At 39.7% G+C, this 15,208-nt stretch overlaps 1 protein-coding gene across 18 annotated transcripts in view; it reads left to right on the top strand.

Annotated features, from left to right (window-relative positions):
• The window catches only part of DENND2B (DENN domain containing 2B), a 219,831-nt gene that overhangs the window by 16,126 nt on the left and 188,497 nt on the right, over positions 1–15,208 (top strand). For 4 of the 18 annotated variants that reach the window (XM_063782735.1, XM_063782741.1, XM_063782742.1 and 1 more), the window contains one exon: positions 13,930–14,030. The exons of the other annotated variants lie outside the window; for them this stretch is intronic. The gene's annotated coding sequence lies outside the window, so the exon portion shown is untranslated. The remainder of the gene's footprint in view (positions 1–13,929; positions 14,031–15,208) is intronic. 18 annotated transcript variants of the gene reach the window in all.

Raw genomic sequence — 15,208 nt, 5'->3', positions numbered from 1 at the left:
GTCTATCATTGATGGACATTTGGCTTGGTTCCAAGTCTTTGCTATTGTGAATAGTGCCGCAATAAACATACGTGTGCATGTGTCTTTATAGCAGCATGATTTATAATCCTTTGGGTATATACCCAGAAATGGGATCACTGGGTCAAATGGTATTTCTAGTTCTAGATCCTTGAGGAATTGCCACACTCTCTTCCACAATGGTTGAACTAGTTTACAGTCCCACCAACAGTGTAAAAGTGTTCCTATTTCTCCACATCCTCTCCAGCACCTGTTGTTTCCTGACTTTTTAATGACTACCATTCTTATTGGTGTGAGATGGTATCTCATTGTGGGTTTGATTCGCATTTCTCTGATGGCCAGTGATGGTGAGCATTTTTTGATGTGTCTGTTGGCTGCATAAATGTCTTCTTTTGAGAAGTGTCTGTTCATATCCTTTGCCCACTTTTTGATGGGGTTGTTTGTTTTTTTCTTGTAAATTTGTTGAGTTCTTTGAAGATTCTGGATATTAGCCCTTTGTCAGATGAATAGATTGCAAAAATTTTCTCCCCTTCTGTAGGTTGCCTGTTCACTCTGATGGTAGTTTCTTTTGCTGTGCAGAAGCTCTTTAGGTTAATTAGATCCCATTTGTCAATTTTGGCTTTTGTTGCCATTGCTTTTGGTGTTTTAGATATGAAGTCCTTGCCTATGCCTATGTCCTGAATGGTATTGCCTAAGTTTTCTTCTAGGGTTTTTATGGTTTTAGGTCGAACATTTAAGTCTTTAATCCATCTTGAATTAATTTTTGTATAAGGTGTAAGGAAGGGATCCAGTTTCAGCTTTCTACATATGGCTAGCAAGTTTTCCCAGCACCATTTATTAAATAGGGAATCCTTTCCCCATTGCTTGTTTTTGTCAGGTTCGTCAAAGATCAGATGGTTGTAGATGTCTGGTATTATTTCTGAGGGCTCTGTTCCGTTCCATTGGTCTATATCTCTGTTTTGGTACCAGTACCATGCTGTTTTGGTTACTGTAGCCTTGTAGTATAGTTTGAAGTCAGGTAGCATGATGCCTCCAGCCTTGTTCTTTTGGCTTAGGATTGACTTGGCAATGTGGGCTCTTTTTTGGTTCCATATTCACTTTAAAGTAGTTTTTTCCAATTCTGTGAAGAAAGTCATTGGTAGCTTGATGGGGATGGCATTGAATCTATAAATTACCTTGGGCAGTATGGCCATTTTCACAATATTGATTCTTCCTATCCATGAGCATGGAATGTTCTTCCATTTGTTTGTGTCCTCTTTTATTTCGTTGAGCAACGGTTTGTAGTTCTCCTTGAAGAGGTCCTTCACATCCCTTGTAAGTTGGATTCCTAGGTATTTTATTCTCTTTGAAGCAATTGTGAATGGGAGTTCACTCATGATTTGGCTCTCTGTTTGTCTGTTATTGGTGTATAAGAATGCTGTGATTTTTGCACATTGATTTTGTATCCTGAAACTTTGCTGAAGTTGCTTATCAGCTTAAGGAGATTTTGGGCTGAGACGATGGGGTTTTCTAAACATACAATCATGTCATCTGCAAACAGGGACAATTTGACTTCTTCTTTTCCTAATTGAATACCATTTATTTCTTTCTCCTGCCTGATTGCCCTGGCCAGAACTTTCAACACTATGTTGAATAGGAGTGGCGAGAGAGGGCATCCCTGTCTTGTGCCAGTTTTCAAAGGGAATGCTTCCAGTTTTTGCCCATTCAGTATGATATTGGCTGTGGGTTTGTCATAAATAGCTCTTATTATTTTGAGATACGTCCCATCAATACCTAATTTATTGAGAGTTTTTAGCATGAAAGGCTGTTGAATTTTGTCAAAGGCCTTTTCTGCATCTATTGAGATAGTCATGTGGTTTTTGTCTTTGGTTCTGTTTATATGCTGGATTACGTTTATTGATTTGCGTATGTTGAACCAGCCTTGCATCCCAGGGATGAAGCCCACTTGATCATGGTGGATAAGCTTTTTGATGTGCTGCTAGATTCGGTTTGCCAGTATTTTACTGAGGATTTTTGCATTGATGTTCACTAGGGATATTGTTCTAAAATTCTCTTTTTTTGTTGTGTCTCTGCCAGGCTTTGGTATCAGAATGATGCTGGCCTCATAAAATGGGTTAGGGAGGATTCCCTCTTTTTCTGTTGATTGGAATAGTTTCAGAAGGAATGTTACCAGCTCCTCCTTGTACCTCTGGTAGAATTCGACTGTGAATCCATTTGGTCCTGGACTTTTTTTGGTTGGTAAGCTATTAATTATTGCCTCAATTTCAGAGCCTGTTATTGGTCTATTCAGGGATTCAACTTCTTCCTAGTTTAGTCTTGGGAGGGTGTATGTGTCCAGAAATTTATCCATTTCTTCTAAATTTTCTAGTTTATTTGCATAGAGGTGTTTATAGTATTCTCTGATGGTAGTTTGTATTCTGTGGGATTGGTGGTGATATCCCCTTTATCATTTTTTATTGTGTCTATTTGATTCTTCTCTCTTGTCTTCTTTATTAGTCTTGCTAGTGGTCTATCAATTTTGTTGATCTTTTCAAAAAACCAGCTCCTGGATTCATTGATTTTTTGAAGGTTTTTTTGTATCTCTATCGCCTTTAGTTCTGCTCTGATCTTAGTTATTTCTTGCCTTCTGCTAGCTTTTGAATGTGTTTGCTCTTGCTTTTCTAGTTCTTTTAATTGTGATGTTAGGGTTTTAGATCAATTTTAGATCTTTCCTGCTTTCTCCTGTGGGCATTTAGTGCTATAAGTTTCCCTCTGCACACTGCTTTAAATGTGTCCCAGAGATTCTGGTATGTTGTGTCTTTGTTCTCATTGGTTTCAAACAACATCTTTATTTCTGCCTTCATTTCATTATGTACCCAGTAGTCCTTCAGGAGCAGGTTGTTCAGTTTCCATGTAGTTGAACGGTTTTGAGTGAGTTTCTTAATCCTGTGTTGTAGTTTGATTGCTCTGTCGTCTGAGAGACAGTTTGTTATAATTTCTGTTCTTTTACATTTGCTGAGGAGTGCTTTACTTCCAACTATGTGGTCAATTTTGGAATAAGTGCGGTGTGGTGCTGAGAAGAAAGTATATTCTGTTGATTTGGGGTGGAGAGTTCTGTAGATGTCTATTAGGTCTGCTTGGTGCAGAGCTGAGTTCAATTCCTGGATATCCTTGTTAACTTTCTGTCTCGTTGATCTGTCTAATGTTGACAGTGGGGTGTTAAAAGTCTCCCATTATTATTGTGTGGGAGTCTAAATCTCTTTGTAGGTCTCTAAGGACTTGTTTTATGAATCTGGGTGCTTCTGTATTGGGTGCATATATATTTAGGATAGTTAGCACTTCTTGTTGAATTCATCCCTTTACCATTATGTAATGGCCTTCTTTGTCTCTTTTGATCTTTGTTGGTTTAAAGTATGTTTTATCAGAGACTAGGATTGCAACCCCTGCCTTTTTTTGTTTTCCATTTGCTTGGTAGATCTTCCTCCATCCCTTTATGTTGAGCCTATGTGTGTCTCTGCATGTGAGATGGGTCTCCTGAATACAGCACACTGATGGGTCTTGACTCTTTATCCAATTTACTAGTCTGTGTCTTTTAATTGGCACATTTAGCCCATTTACATTTAAAGTTAATATTGTTATGTGTGAATTTGATCATGCCATTATGATGTTAGCTGGTTATTTTGCCTATTAGTTGATGCAGTTTCCTTGTAGCATTGATGGTCTTTACAATTTGGCATGTTTTTGCAGTGGCTGGTACCGGTTGTTCCTTTCCATGTTTATTGCTTCCTTCAGGAGCTCTTGTAGGGCAGGCCTGGTGGTGACAAAATGTCTCAGCATTTGCTTGTCTGTAAAGAATTTTATTTCTCCTTCACTTATGAAGCTTAGTTGGCTGGATATGAAATTCTGGGTTGAAAATTCTTTTCTTTAAGAATGTTGAATATTGGCCCCCACTCTTTTCTGGCTTGTATAGTTTCTACCAAGAGATCCGCTGTTAGTCTGATGGCCTTCCCTTTGAGGGTAACCTGACCTTTCTCTCTGGCTGCCCTTAACATTTTTTCCTTCATTTCAACTTTGGTGAATCTGACAATTATTTGTCTTGGAGTTGCTCTTCTCGAGGAGTATCTTTGTGGTGTTCTCTGTATTTCCTGAATTTGAATGTTGGCCTGCCTTGCTAGGTTGGGGAAGTTCTCCTGGATAATATCCTGAAGAGTGTTTTCCAACTTGGTTCCATTCTCCCTGTCACTTTCAGGTACACCACTCAGATGTAGATTTGGTCTTTTCACGTAGTCTTATATTTCTTGAAGGCTTTGTTCATTTCTTTTTACTCTTTTTTCTCTAAACTTCTCTTCTCACTTCATTTCATTAATTTGATCTTCAATCACTGATACCCTTTCTTCCAGTTGACTGAATTGGCTACCGAAGCTTGTGCATTCATCACGTAGTTCTCATGCCATGGTTTTCAGCTCCATCAGGTCATTTAAGGACTTCTCTACACTGGTTATTCTAGTTAGCCATTCGTCTAATCTTTTTTCAAGGTTTTTAGCTTCTTCTCGATGGGTTCAAACTTCCTCCTTTAGCTCAGAGAAGTTTGATCATCTGAAGCCTTCTTCTCTCAACTTGTCAAAGTCATTCTCCATCCAGCTTGTTCTGTTGCTGGCGAGGAGCTTCGTTCCTTTGGAGGGGGAGAGATGCTCTGATTTTTAGAATTTTCAGCTTTTCTGCTCTGTTTTTTCCCCATCTTTGTGGTTTTATCTACCTTTTGTCTTTGATGATGGTGACGTACAGATGGGGTTTTGGTGTGGATGTCCTTTCTGTTTGTTAGTTTTCCTTCTAACAGTCAGGACCCTCAGCTGCAGGTCTGTTGGAGTTTGCTGGAGGTCCACTCCAGAACCTGTTTGCCTGGGTATCAGCAGTGGAGGCTGCAGAACAGTGAATATTGCTGAACAGCAAATGTTGCTGCCTGATCGTTCCCCTGGAAGTTTTGTCTCAGAGGAGTACCCAGCCGTGTGAGGTGTCAGTCCGCCCCTACTGGGGGGTGCCTCCCAGTTAGGCTACTCAGGGGTCAGGGACCCACTTGAGGAGGCAGTCTGTCCATTGTCAGATCTCAAATTCCGTGCTGGGAGAACCACTACTCTCTTCAAAGCTGCTAGACAGGGACATTTAAGTCTGCAGAGGTTTCTGCTGCCTTTTGTTTGGCTATGCCTTGCCCCCAGAGGTGGAGTCTACAGAGGCAGGCAGGCCTCCTTGAGCTGCGGTGGACTCCACCCAGTTTGAGCTTCCTGGCCGCTTTGTTTACCTACTCAAGCCTCAGCAATGGCAGGTGCCCCTCCCTGAGCCTCGCTGCCGCCTTGCAGTTTGATCTCAGACTGCTGTGCTAGCAATGAGCGAGGCTCCATGGGCATGGGACCCTCCGAGCCATGTGCGGGATATAATCTCCTGTTGTGCCGTTTGCTAAGACCATTGGAAAAGCGCAGTATTAGGGTGGGAGTGACCTGATTTTCCAGGTGCTGTCTGTCACAGCTTCCCTTGGCTAGGAAAGGGAATTCCCTGACCCGTTGCGTTTCCCGGGTGAGGCGATGCCTCGCCCTGCTTTGGCTCATGTTCATTGGGCTGCACCCACTGTACTGCACCCACTGTCCGACAAGCCCCATTGAGATGAACCCGGTACCTCAGTTGGAAATGCAGAAATCACCCGTCTTCTGTGTCGCTCATGCTGGGAGCTGTAGACTGGAGCTGTTCCTATTCGGCCATCTTGGAACCACCTGTCCATCCTTTTTAAGGCTGAATAATATTCTGTTGTATGCACATACCACATTTGCTTATCCATTCATCCATTGATGGACATTTTTGTTGCTTCCACATTTTAGCTATTGCAAATAATGCTGCTATGAACATGGGTTTATAAATATCTCTTTGAGACCCTGCTTTCAATTTTTTGGGTATATACCCAGGGTTGAATTGCTGGAACATATGGTAATTCTATTTATAACTTTTTGCAGAATCACCATACTGTTTTCCACAATGACTATACCACTTTATATTCCCACCAAGAGTGTACAAGTGTTCCAGTTTCTCCATATCCTCACCAACATTTGTTACTTTTATTTTGCCTTTGTTTTCCTTAATGGTAGCCATCCTAATAGGTATGAGGTGGTATCTCATTGTAGCTTTGATTTGCATTTCCGTAATGATTAGTGATGTTGAGCATCTTTTCATATTGTTATTGGCTGTTTTTGTATCTTATTTTGAGAAATGTCTATTCAAGTTCTCTGCCCATTTTCGAATTATGTTGTTTTTTGTTGTCGAGTTTTAGGAGTTCTCTACATATTCTGGATGTTAATCCCTTATCAGATATATGATTTGGAAATATCTCTCATTCTGTGGGTTGCATTTTTACTCTGTTGACAGTTTCCTTTGGTGCCCCCAAATTTTTAATTTTAATGCGGTGCAATATATCAATTTTTTCTTTTGCTGCCTGTGCGTTTGTGTCATATCCCAGAAATGATTGCCAATTCAGCGTTTTGAAGCTTTGGCCTTATGTTTTCTTCTAAGAATTTTATTGTTTTAGGTCTTGCATTTAAGTCTTTGATTCATTTTGAGTTAATTTTTGTATAGGCGTTAGGTAAGGGTCCAAGTTCATTCTTGCAACAATGGCCACCAGCCTCTTTCTCTGCACATCTATGATCAGAAGCAGCAATCAGCAGACAGAGCACAGATCACTGACATTTGAAGGACAAGATCCTTTTTGCCCATCCTGGCTCCAGCAAGCTGTTTCAGGAAATGTGTACAGCTGCCTGCCATGGGGGTGGTCATGGGTAGCGTCTACTACACTAAGAGCCGAAATTGACCAAAATTAACCACAATTTAGGTCCAAGCCTTTTCCTGGAAGTCACAAACCTTCAATAGACTCCAGAGTTCCAAAATAATTACATCAGATAGATGCTGCTGTGCAAATATTGTCTAGCTGGGGAGAGACATTCCAGCGGCTTCCTACTCCACCAGAATGCTCTCTCCTTCTCCACATTTTGTGCAGAGAACATAACTGGCCTCCACACAAAGTTTATTTTTTTCTCCCCATCCCCAATAGTAACGAAGGCTAAGATGTTCCATTTGGGAGGGAGGGGCAGATTGGGTGTATACTGGAAGTCACAGATGGTGGTTGTGGATCATGGGGAGGGACCTCAGGGTTGAGGTGGCTCAAATTGTTATCTGAGGTGCCTTGGCTAAAGGATATTATAGCAGGTAGAGAGGTATGTCACCTTTTATATTACTTTATTCCTTTGATTAGGGAAGTTTTGCTCCCCTTTGTGACCAGGCAAGACTGAGCATAAGGTATGTGGGGCAGAGGATCCTTCTAGTATGAGAAAGAAGAAAGAGAAGATGTGTGGTTAGGATTGGAGCTGAATAGAACATGTGGCTGGTGGAGAGAGAAAAGGTATGGAAGGGCTGAGTAGACTTTATGCAAGACAGATTTATTTGGTTGACAGTAGATATTATCAGTTAACACATATATTATCATCCTTTTTGCAGTTAAGTAAAGTAAAATAAGGTGAGGTAGGAGGATTATTTTAGTAAAGATAGTAGAGGGATTTTCAAATCCATTTTCTGTTATACAGTGGGGAGAGAGGGAAAATACTAGCAAATGTTTCAGGCAAATTGATTCTAAACCTGGTTCTCTGACTAACTTAATCTTTGACTACAACCAAATTGTTTAACCTGCCTAAGCATTATTGCTAGCACTTGTGAAATGAGATGTTAGAAAAAAATGAAGATAATGCAAAATATTTTGAAAAATTATTTGCTATATAAATGTAAGAAAGCTTTATCATTCTATAATGCCAAAATATTAAGAGCTGCTGCAAAATGAAAATTTATTGTAAGATAAATCTTCACAGGTCGGGCGTGGTGGCTCACCATGCTGTAATCCCAGCACTTTGGGAGGCCGAGGTAGATGGATCACCTGAGGTTGGGAGTTCAAAACCAGCCTGACCAACATGGAGAAACCCCATCTCTACTAAAAATACAAAATTAGCCGGGTGTGGTGGCACATGCCTGTAGTCCCAGCTACTTGGGAGGCTGAGGCAGGAGAATCGCTTGAACCCGGTAGGTGGAGGTTGCAGTGAGCCAAGATTGCGCCATTGCATTCCAGCCTGGGCAACAAGAGTGAAACTCTGTCTCCACCCCTGCCAAAAAAAAAGATAAATCTTCACCAAAATCATGATGAAAATTAATGGAACGGTAAGATTTAATTTACTGCAAAAATCCAACAGACATGTATTGAGTACATGTTTGTTGAGCAGTGATGTTCGTGTATGTTAAAAGTGACGGACAGACCACTTATTTAATTGTCATAAATCCTACAGGTACTATCACCTAAAATTTCTCGGTGCCCTTTTCTGCTTATTGTGTCTATGATGCTAGTTTAACTCAGTACATTTGCTTTATAAAAAGCCAGAGAAAGATGATAGTCTGTTTATCTAGGTTCTCCAAAGCATTTCCTGCCAGGCAGTTGACATGTAGCCTTGGCACAATTTCAGGAAACTGTTTGCTTCTGTTTACCCTTTCCAGATACAGCATCTCCTAAGAATTGAGGTGAGGAATCTCCTTTAACTTTTTTACATTTTAGAAGTATACTTTATTCTAACACTTTAGAATGCTCTTCATGTAAGAGCAATGAAAATCTTTGTGTCTTTAAATTAAAAGGAAAATGGATATGTTTTAGTGCTTCACTAGTAGAAAAGGCAAAGCCTTAAAGCAAGTTAACCTAATAAGATGTACTCAGAAAAATATTTCTAGGCTGGGTGTGGTGGCTCACGCCTGTAATCCCAGCACTTTGGGAGGCTGAGGTGGGAGGATTGCTTGACCCCAGGAGTTTGACACCAGCCTGGACAACATGGTGAGACCTCGTCTCTACAAAAAAATTTTAAAAATTAGCCTGATGTGGACCTGTAGTCTTAGCTACTTGGGAGGCTGAGGCAGGAGGATCACTTGAACCTGGGAGGTCGAGGCTACAATGAACCATGATTGTACCACTGCACTCCAGCCTGGGTGACAGAGCTGAAACTCTGTTCTCCCCCCGAAAAAAGTTAGAAAAAAAGAGAATATTCCTTTCCTGGAATATTGTTCACATTAGTCTCTCTTTCAGAAAATTCAATGTAATTATAGCTGAACATACAAAACTTATTAATTATGGGATAGTTGTCACCATTTCCAAAATCCTTCTTTACTATGAAAAAGAACCCACCACTGAATTTCTTCAGAATAGTATGTTTTTCTTGATTCAATTATAATATTTTTCTTTTTATATAACATTTCAGAAATATTCAGTTAAGTGGCATAGACATTATATTTGAAAAATAAGTTACTCAACATTTTTATTCCTTATTGGGAGCCAATTTGTTTCTAAATGTTTTAAATACTCATTATGTAGTTAGAAATGCAGGAATGTATTATAGCTTTATTGCACTCCCAGAGTACATGTTAATTAAGTATGCATAAATATATCTTTGAGAGAATGTGGTGGCAAATGTATTAATTTAGAGATTGAAAGCTTGAGGTGTGGAAAGATATAATAACAATGCACATACTACAGTTAATTGTGAGCAAATTTATATCCTTTCTGCATATTGTTGTCACATAAACTAATCATCTCTTAATTACTTTGTCCTTCCAGAATGAATTAAAAAAGATTCTATAATTTTGGCCAGCACTAGAACTATAGGCAGCCGTGGGTGGGGAAGCAGGATAAGAAACTGTGATGAGACTGATATGCATGGCATGGGACAGGTGGCAAGAGAATAATTTAGTTTGTGATCAGGCCTAGGCCTGGGGTCAGGAACCAGATAAGCATTTCAGATTGGTAGCATATCTGTGACCCAAGATTACAACAAGGCCATAGATCAGAGCCAAATGGCCTCTGAATGGCAAGGATCATGGCAAGCAACAGGTCAGAGACAAAGCAGAGGAGGTTGTCACACAGGTACCAATGGGATTGGTAGATGGGGAAGAATGAGCAAATATCCAGAGTTGGGAGTCTCAAAGTTAAGTTCTGCTGTTAGAAAATGGCCCCTTAGTACTTCTGGACAACATAGATCTCTTCCCATCTTCCTTTCCTCTCTTTACAAGGTTTCAGACTTAGTTGGAAGACATGACTCTGGCTTTAACACACTGATATTGAAGACTTATGGGCTGAGGTGAATGGCTCCCTGTTTAAGAGAATCAGAAGTCAACATAGCTTGCAGAGTAGGTCTAGAGAGTTCTGCCTTAAAGGGTAGAGTTATAAAGCCAAAGGATTCAGCAAACCAAGGGTCATCATTGGTACCATGCATGAAGGGTTATCTTCACCTTGTGAAATTGGTGACTTTGCTCCATTCTGTGACTTATCTCTGTTTTGAAACCATGTTGACTCCTAGACTGCCTGGTCCTGTAACCATCGATCACTGAATGACTGCCTTAACCCAATCCTGTAAACCTACCACAGCTTAATTCTTAGAATTTCTAGCTGAATATACTAGAGGAAATAAAGAATTGGAAATCTAAATCAGATGTGGTGGCTCGTGCCTACACCCTCAGCTACTTGGGAGGCAGAGGTGGAAAGATTGCTTGAGCCCAGGAGTTTTAGGCTGCAGTGAGCTATGCTTGCACCACTGAACTCCAGCTTGGATGACAGATCCTGTCTCAAAAAAACAAAAAAAAAAACCCCCAAAAAAAACCAAAAAAAAAAAAAAAAAAAACAGAGGAAGTCCAAAGAGGATTTTTTTTTTTTTCTGTTAGTAAACTAGTATTAGTATCCTTTTAGGGACTGACCCCATCGCCACCTTCACTGAATTGCCTGTCATGGAGAAAGCCCTTAATAAATGTTGGTTGAATCGTGAATTAGAGGGTCTGCAAGTGATCAAAGTAACTGAATGAAAGGAGTGAGAGAGCAACTTCTGACACAGGCATAGAGCCTGAATGCATTTTGAAGATGTGAGAGAGATGGAACTGTATCTCTATAGAGGAAAATCTAAGAAGTCAACTAAGATACAAAGAAATTACTGACCTAGCCAAGGCTATAGAACCATTGAGGGCAGTACTGGAAAGAATGGGGTGTCTTCATTCCTAGATTTTATGCTGTGCACACTAAACAAATGGTTTGTAAAGATTCAAAACATCGCTTAAGTCAGCCAAAAATGTTTTTCTATTAATCTAAAGTTTGAGTAAGTGAAATTTTGAAGACGATGGAATCTAATTGATAACTTCCTTACTCCTTAACCTGTAGATAATCTCCCTTTTTAAAGTGCTCATTACAGTAGTGATTATGTAGAGAAAAAGCCTCTGATGAAAATGTGATATAAAATTGTATTCTTTGTTCAGCAAGTTAAAACAAGCTGGTCTGTAAGCAATTATTATCTTCATCAAATTTCCTAGCTCTAATGTTTTGGCTTCATAGGCCCAGCACGTATGCCTTCTCAAACAATTGGATGGTTTTAAAACACTTATGAGATGTTTGTGCTTATATCTTAACATAGCATCGGTTCAACAAGAAAAAGAAAAAAATGTAAGATTTGGCATTAGGGCTTAGTTTGAAAAAGAAAATCAAACCAAACTAAAGTAAACAAAAAGCCCCTAATGACACTTAATCCCTGCATAGGAATGAACATTCTTCATTCAGCTTCATAATGCCCTTAGTAGCAGTGCTCTAGTTAAGAGTTCAGAAGTGGCTTTCTTTTCTTCACTCTTTAATCACTTGACATTTTTGGAAAAGAAATTTATCAGAATGCTTGTTGGCTAACCACTATTAATATTTTTATATGGGTCATATATTCTAAAGAGATCTCTTTTTGCCTTTTCTTTGGTTTTATTTGTAGTTATCCCAAATGAAAACAACAACAAAATGTGTTCTGTATTCTAAGAGCTGTTCAGATACCCATCTGGGTGAGCAGATGATTTAAAACTGAATTAGCTTTTTGAATTCTGTGCAAGTAACTCTGTGCAAGTTACTATGAAGAATGCGCCTTTGTATAAGCTTGGGAATGTTTATTTTTAAAATAATCTTTAAAAATTGTTTGATTGATTGAGACAGACTCTCACTCTGTCGTCCAGGCTGGAGTGCAGTGGTGCAATCACAGCTTACTACAGTCTCAACCTTCTAGGCTCAAGAGATCCTCCCACCTCAGCCTCCCAAGTAGCTGGGATCACAGACATGCACCACTATTGCTGGCTAATTTTTGTATTTTTTCTAGAGACAGGGCCCTGCTGTGTTGCCTAGGCTGATCTCCAACTCCTGGGCTCAAGCAGTCCACTCACCTTGGCCTCCCAAAGTGCTGGGATCACAGGCATGAACCACAGTGCCCAACCAAAAAATGATAATCTTTTAAAATTAAAAATAACCATAGATGCATTTTGAAACTTACATAATATTTTTCTAGTGGGTTAGGTTTCTGGTTACATTCTATGATTAATTAATGATTACATTGTCAAATATTTATACTGTATGTTCACCTGAAATTATTGTAATTCAACAGCTATTTATTGAGTAACAGCCATTTGCTAGAGGTTAAAGATGGAACTTATACTGATAGATAAATAACCCATGCTTTCAAGAGGCTCACAATCTGGCAGTCAGCAGATTGGCTCATGGTGAGCAATACTTATGAACAATGGTTATAGGCTATGAAGTGAGCCTTGGGTGCCAAGGGAGAGAGTAATCCATTCTCCCAAGGAGTAGGAAGAAGTCGGAGAAGGCTTTATTAAAAAGGTGACATTTGAGTTGGGCCCATCAGAGATGTTACCTTTCATATATTTTCTGGGAAATAACAAGTTGTTTATGAGATTGGAGCATAGGATGCCAGAAGCCAGCAATGTAATGTAAAGTTTGAGGTGTCTGTGGAACATCTAGGTGCAGATATCCACAAGGTAGTTGGAAGTTCAGGTCTAGAAATTAAAAGAGAGAAGTCGGAGCTAGAGATAATAGTTTGGCAATATCAGCTAAATTTAATTGAAACCATGCAAGTAGATAAGATGTCCAGGATGGGCTGTGTAGAAGAGAGCCAAGAAAAAAAAAATCCAATTAAAGAGTATACAGAGAAGGAGATAGTAAATGAAGGCCAGTGAAAAAGAGTGGTCATAGAGACAGGAGTTGATAGAGATATTAAGAGAATAGAGAAGTTAAGTAAGAAGCTCAAGATGCTCTAGAGAAAAGGAACAACAAGAACAAGACTGGCCGGGCATGCTGGCTCATGCCTGTAATCCCAGCACTTTGGGAGGCCGAGGTGGGTGGATCGGTCACTTGAGGTCAGAGGTTCAAGACCAGCCTGGCCAACGTGGTGAAATCCTGTCTCTACTAAAAATACAAAAAGTAGCCAACTGTGGTGGCAGGCGCCTGTTAATCCCAGCTACTCAGGAGGCTGAGGCACAAGAATCACTTGAACCCAGGAGGCAGAGGTTGCAATGGGCCGAGATCATGCCACTACACTCCAGCCTGGGTGACAGCGAGACTGTCTCAAAAACAAACAAACAAAAAGAACAAGACAGAGCATTTGGAAATTAAAAATATCATAGTTGAAATTTTAAAAATTGATAGAAGAATTAGAAGCAAAAATTTACAAAATTTCCCATACAGTAGAACAAAAAGACAGTAAGATGGACAATTAGGAGGTCAACCAAAGAGGTCCAACATAGAAGTCAGAGGAGTTGTAGAAAGAGAAATTTGAGAAAATATATGGGATGAAATTATTAAAGGAACAGTACAGGAACATTTACTGGAACTATAGAACATGAGCCTCCAGATTAAAAAGGCCCACAAGTGCCTTAGAACGATGTTTGAAAAAGTACCCATACTAAGGCACATCACTATGAATTTTCAGGAAAATATCCTACAAGCTTCCAAAGACATAAAAATATATACATTATATTTCCCAGCTGGTAAAAAAAAATTTACCTCCTCTGCAGCCTTTCACAGAAAACCACTGGAGGAGATACTCACAAAAAATGAAGGGGAAGAACAGGAAACAGGAAGACATGAGATGAAGGAAACAGGAGATTCAACATGGGTAAGGGTCGTTCTTCAAAATAAGTAGAGTAAGCATGCTTCTGAGACAGGAGATGGGGGAATGAAGATACATTTGGACATGGTAGGGGAAAGTTGAGGGAATTTACATTTCTCCTTTCTCAGTGGTGAAGGCAAGGTTACCTCCTGAGAGTGAGTAGTTGGAAGTTTTGGGAACAGACAGGCTTGGGACAGTTGCTGTGGGGAACAAGAAGAGGATCGAAATCACTAGGAATAAAAGGATTGTTGAGCAGTATTCAGTATTAGGAGGAGGTTTGTAGTGAAGCCTGTCAGTTTTATTTATTATTTTTTAGAGACGAAGTCTTGCTACCTTTAGGAGATAACACGCGTGACCATAGCCACTGTGACCTCGAACTCCTAGCTTCAAGCTATCCTCCTGCTTCAAGGCTTGTCAATTTTAGAAATGAAGATAGTTTTTCTGTCAGGCAGCTTTAGTGCTGTTTATTGGAGATCACTTTATCTTGAGATGCTCTGAAGATGCATTTTGCAACACAAACTGAATTATTGTCAGAAAATGATTTATTTCTTCACAGTATTGAAATCTCTATTCTGGAAAGCTGAGGCTCTTAGCAATTACATATAATAAATCACATTTGGTAGTAAAAACTACACACACACACACACACACACACACACACACACAGTTCAAAGTGACAGCTTCCAGTGCATCTGTAACCTAGGCTTTTTGAGCTCTTAAATATTTTGGCTCTTCAAGTCTTGATAGTTGAAAGTTGACTGATGAGTACCTAGGAGGAAGGAATTAAGAAGAGCATAGAATGCCAATTATCCTAAAAGAAAAGGAAAAAGGAAGCAAAGAAGGAAAGGAGATGTAAGAGTTTGACCTTCTAGGAGACTGAAGATGGCTCTGTCCTTTGTCTGTGGTATGTCAACCATGTTCCCCAGCATAATGGAAATGTTGGGGTAGGCTGCTGCTTAGTTAGCAATAGAGTAGATGCATGAAAACTACCACCGCCATTCTATTGGTACCTAAATGTTCAAAGTAATAACTCTGACTGTGCAAATGTTAATGTGACTAACCTTTTCATAACTTACTATTTGAATCAAAATTCCCTAAGCATTTATCGTTCCATTATTTTATTAGAATGCTTATTTGAATTCACTAAGCATGTGAATTTGGTCATCTCTGACTGAACTTGGTAT

The sequence above is a fragment of the Pan troglodytes genome, chromosome 9 (genome assembly GCF_028858775.2).
Source record: "Pan troglodytes isolate AG18354 chromosome 9, NHGRI_mPanTro3-v2.0_pri, whole genome shotgun sequence".
Taxonomy (NCBI): Eukaryota; Metazoa; Chordata; class Mammalia; order Primates; family Hominidae; genus Pan; species Pan troglodytes.
Note: the sequence above shows the minus strand (reverse complement) of the source record. Positions and strands in the feature narration are given on the sequence as shown.